We start from the raw sequence: 5,370 nt of genomic DNA on the forward strand, positions 1-5,370 counted from the left end.
AAAAAAAAAAGAGAAGAGGATAGAGAAAGATAGCAAGTGAACAATAGAGGGGATGTTAGTGAGAAACAGATATGGTTTATTATCTGTTGAAGATGACGTGTATAGTATTCTCAACTGGACTGGTCTGGGAAGTATTTCATGATGGGTGAAGTCTTTTAACAAGCAAAATGAGAAATAGTGATTGACTGTTTTAAAAAATTATAATAATAATAATTATTGGGAAATGCATGGAAAAGACTTTGAATGATAAAGCGGGGAGATCGATGCCTCTGTATTGACTGACATGCATGGCATTCCCTTTTGAAAAAGCAATGGAAGTCAATGTAAAGTTATATGTAATCCAATGTAATATAAAGAAGATTATGATAATAATAAAAAAAAAATAATAATAATAAAAAAAAGTGAAAAAAAAAAAAAAGAAAGACATATGAACAGCCAAAAAGCATATGAAGAAATGCTCAACATCCCTCATCATAAGGGCGATGCAGATTAAAATCACAATGAGGTACCATCTAACCCCTGTCAGAATGGCAATGATTAAAAATATAAGAAGTGATAAGTGTTAGCAGGGATATGGTGAAAAGGGAACCCTCCTACACTGTTGGTGGGAATATAAACTGGTTCAGCCACTGTGGAGAACAATATGGAGGTTCCTTAAAGATCTAAAAAATAGAACTACCATTTGATCTAGCAATCCTACTTCTGAGTATTTACCCAAAGGACAGGAGAAAGTGCAATCAGAAAAGCCCTTTGCACATCAATGTTTACTGTAGTATTATTCATGATTGCAGAGACATGGAACCAACCCAACTGTCCACAAAATGATGAATGGGTTGAAAAAGTGTGGCATATATATTCTATGGAATACTACTCAGTCATAAAAAAACGAGAAGACCCTGGCATTTCATTGAAAGTGGTCAGATATGGAGGATCTATTGCTGAGTGAAGCAAGCCAGGATATGAAAGAAAGATATTGTATGTATCCACTTAATATACACTGACTATCCACACTTTGTGGTAGAGATCGAAATATTGGAGGGCATAAAAGCAGTGAAAATAGTAATGATGAAGGCTGTGTGTAATGTGGTAGGAGAAGAGAATAGTATGGAGAAGGATAGCAAGAGAATAAATAGGCAGCATGACATTAGTGGGACACAGAAATAGCTTATTACCATTGATGATGACGTGTATACTATTTTCAACTAGACTGGTCTGAGAAGTATTTCATGTTGGGTAAAGTCTTTTTACAAGCAAAATTTTAAATAGTGATTGAATGTTTGAAAAATAATTTGAATAATAATAATAATAACCTAGAAAAATAATGAAAAGCTATGCAGCATGACATTAGTGGGACACAGAAATAGCTTATTACCATTGATGATGACGTGTATACTATTTTCAACTAGACTGGTCTGAGAAGTATTTCATGTTGGGTAAAGTCTTTTTACAAGCAAAATTTTAAATAGTGATTGAATGTTTGAAAAATAATTTGAATAATAATAATAATAACCTAGAAAAATAATGAAAAGCTATTTGATGATGTTGATGGGGATTTTAATGTCTTTGTATTGACTGATATGCATGGTATTCCTTCGGGAAGAAGAAATGTAATACACTGTAAAGTTATTAGTGATTCAATGGAATATAAACAAGATTATAATAATAATAAAATTAAAAATAATAATAAAAAAGAGAAAAAAGTCCTTAACATAGTAACTGTTTAGTCAATTTTCTGATTGAGAATTTTAAAAATGTCATTGTTTTTCTGAGAACTTGAAAAATGTTACTCTGAATATGGATCTAATCAAATAGTCCCATTTGATTAATATATCTCTTAGGTACTTTTTTTTTCAACTTATGGGTAGCCCTTTCTCTATTTTTTCTTACAAGTTGTTTGCTGAAGAAATAAAGTTGTTTATTTATAGAACTTCCCATAGTCTGGATTTGGTTGGTTGTATGCTTGTGGCATCATTTAGTATGGAATTCGTGACTTGGGTGCTAGAAAATAACAATAACACTAATTGTAAACTCCAATTGATGGCTTACTATATGCCAGGCTGTGTACTTAGTACTTTATTTGTAATAACATGTTTTATCTCATTAAAATCTAGTGTGTACATAGTAACTACAATTATGGTATGTTATATTTGATTTTTCTATTATGTAAATTTTAAATAGTAAAAAGTCCTATTTTATATATACAATCTGAAATAATTCAAATAACACAAATAATAAGTTTTTAAAGGTCACATAATTTAAAATGATGAAGACTGATTGGGACCAGCAGTTAGCGTAATGGCTATGTCGCTGGACTCCCATGTAGTCGACCGCGGTTTGAGTCCTGGACCCAGTGACTTAAAACTCATGCCAGGCGTGTGCGTGCATGCCCAAGATCCTGAGAGGAGAATGGAGGAGAAGGGATTGTGGCGTGGCCATACCCCCTGGGGGGTAATTTCTCACTTTCTGTCTCTCTGTCTCTCTCTGTCTGTCTGGCGAGCGCATGCACCCTATAGCAAAAACCTCTTCAAAAAAAAAAAAAAAGATGAAGACTGATTTCCAATTTCATTTATACTAATGTTTCACATTGTTTACACTTTTTCCCCCCCAGGTTTTTGTCATAAGGCACATCTGTTCCCTGGACAAATCACCCCCAGTGGATGACCAAATCAAAGTTCTTTTTTTTTCTATTCTCCTCTTGGGATTTTGGGTATGCACATAGACGTGCCTAGCATGATTTTTCAATCCACTGTGTTCAGGACTTGAACCACAGTTGACCATGTGGGAATTCAGCACATTAACCATCATGCCTTCAACCTGCCCTTGATTGCACTTTTTACTTTCAGCTGATAAAATAATGTTTATTTCTATTTCTTTGGTTTAATTTTAATTCTGCTATTTAACAATTATATGAAGATTTTTATCAATGCATTCTTTTAATAAAATACAACTACCAAATGAAGAAAAAAAGATTGTGGCATGACAATCACTTATAGTGGGTGGTTTTCCACTTACTCTCTGTCTCACATATGTGTCCTCTAGCAAATTAAAAAAAAAAATGCAACTACCTTTAAATTTCCTCTCCTCGTTATGTTTTGTGTAAGGAGTCTGTGTTCATTAATTTCATGTGTCAACATTAGTGTGTCATATGGTGCCCAGATATCTGGTCAAGGATACTCAGGATGGGTTATTCCAAGGGAATACATTTTTATAATATTAATGTTATTTAAATTGGTAGACTTAAGAGTAATGCAGATTGCTCTCAGAAATGTGGGTAGGCTTCGTCTAATCAATTGAAGTTTTAGATAGAACAAAAAGATCAATTCTCCCTCCCCTAAGCAAAACAAGTTTTTCTCTAGGAGAGGCCTTTGTACTCCAACTGGGACATCAGCCTTTCTTGCCTTTGGGCTAAAACTGGGACATCAGTTCTTCCTGGGTCTTGTATCTGACAGCGTTCACAATGGAACCAGACCATCAGCTCTTCTTGTTGCCAACTTGCCAACTCCCCCTGCTAATTTTGAAACTTGCTAGGTTTCATTATCACAAGTCAACTCTTAGAAATTTCTCTCTAACCCTCTCTCCACCAGTGTGTGTGTGTGTGTGTGTGTGTGTGTGCGCACACGCAGTGTATTAGTTGTTAGTTACTTAATGCAGTATATACTTTGGATTTTTTACCCAACGTTTTAGTTTTTCAATTACATTGTAAGGGCTTTGACCATGGCCTGGTAGTTAAAGTAACTAGATCCCACATGACTGGCAGTATTGTTCAAGTCCTAGACCTGCTGGTTTGATAAACATACGGAGCATGTGTATTTGCATGCCTAATATCCTGAAAAGAGGGAGGAGAAGGAATCGCGGCATGACTGTTCCCCATGGGGAGAGGAGCTTTCTTCTCTCTCTCTGTCTCTCACCAGCAATTGTGCTCTTTAAGCACAAAAACAGACAAACAAAACCTTAAAACTCAAAAACCAAAAACATTATAAGCTCACTGATGCAGGCATTGACAGGGACAGCCTTCATACATTTTAGAGCTGTAACTGAACACCATGCTAGATGCAATATATAGACTGAGAAGTTATGGCTGAAAACCTGAGGCAGCATGTAAAAGGTTGTTTTTTTTTTTTTTTTTTTCCAGATGGGCAGAGAGACTGTTTATTAGCACTGCACAGGACAGACACGTGGGCGGACCGTCACTGTCCCACCCAGCCCCAGCGGTGAGTCAGGAGTTACATGGAAAATTGACTCTGATTCACTGTCAAGAGTGGGAATTTAGATTCAGGAGAGCCAGAGAATTTCATTTGTTAATCCATTTCTCCTGCTAGGGTTTCCACTAAGAGACAGCAAATCAAGTGAAGGACACAGCACCCATAGCAGCTACCTTATCATATCAGTTTTGTTCCTTTTAGTATTTCTCTCTCATATGCTCATGCATTCCTTAGCCAAAAGGGGAGAATGACAGGGGCCTGGGTATATTTTGCAGCTCTCTAGGTCTTACAGGGATGCATAAGGTACTTAGTGAGGCTGAATCCCTTCTTTACCTAGAAGTTTCTACTTATTCTATTGTCTCAAATGTACTTTGGTGGCACGCAATAATGTATGTATTTATGTAGTAAGGCTGCAAATAAAAAGTAAATCCACTTATTCCTCTGTTCCTAGGCCCCTAAATATATCTGTGGTTTCCACCCTCATTCCTTGGTAGCTATAATCATTTTCTTATTCTATTGTTTTTCTGACTTCCACTCAGATTTTTATGTCCTCAGGGGTGAGGAGGGAAGAAAAAAGCTTCTACCACCCACTTTCTTCACAAATTTTAAATTTTGGGAACAACTTTTGATGATTGGTACTTTTGAAATTCAAAATTTCTTTCTCCTAACATTTCTGTTATTAAAAGTTATATTAAAATTACTATAGATGGGGCCAGGAGATGGCATAGTGGTTGAGGTGCTGGACTTTCCCTATGACCAACCACGGTTCGAGTCCTGGACCTGGCAGCTTGCTTTCTCACTCCCCCCCGCCCTCACCGTGTGTGTGTGTGTGTGTGTGTGTGTGTGTGTCTGGTGAACTCATGTGAAAAAATAACAATGATAATAAAGTAAATAATTCCTTAAAAAACTGCTATAGACATTTCTTGGTTTTTGTATTTCTGCTATAACAAATCTATGCCAAAGAAAGACACACACAACTTTCATTGATGACCAAATTGTGGAGAGGTGGCAGTAGCCAAGGGTAAAAATAACCAGAAGAGAGAAATATAAGGAGACTTCAAAAAGCCCATGGAAAGATGGAATTAAAAGATAATTCAATTTTTGAAACCCACGTGTATATATTTTATTTTCAGAATTATTTGTCATAGGGTGCATGAGCTGCTTGCCA

This window comes from Tupaia chinensis, unplaced genomic scaffold (genome assembly GCF_000334495.1).
Source record: "Tupaia chinensis unplaced genomic scaffold, TupChi_1.0 Scaffold143563_1, whole genome shotgun sequence".
Taxonomy (NCBI): domain Eukaryota; kingdom Metazoa; phylum Chordata; class Mammalia; order Scandentia; family Tupaiidae; genus Tupaia; species Tupaia belangeri.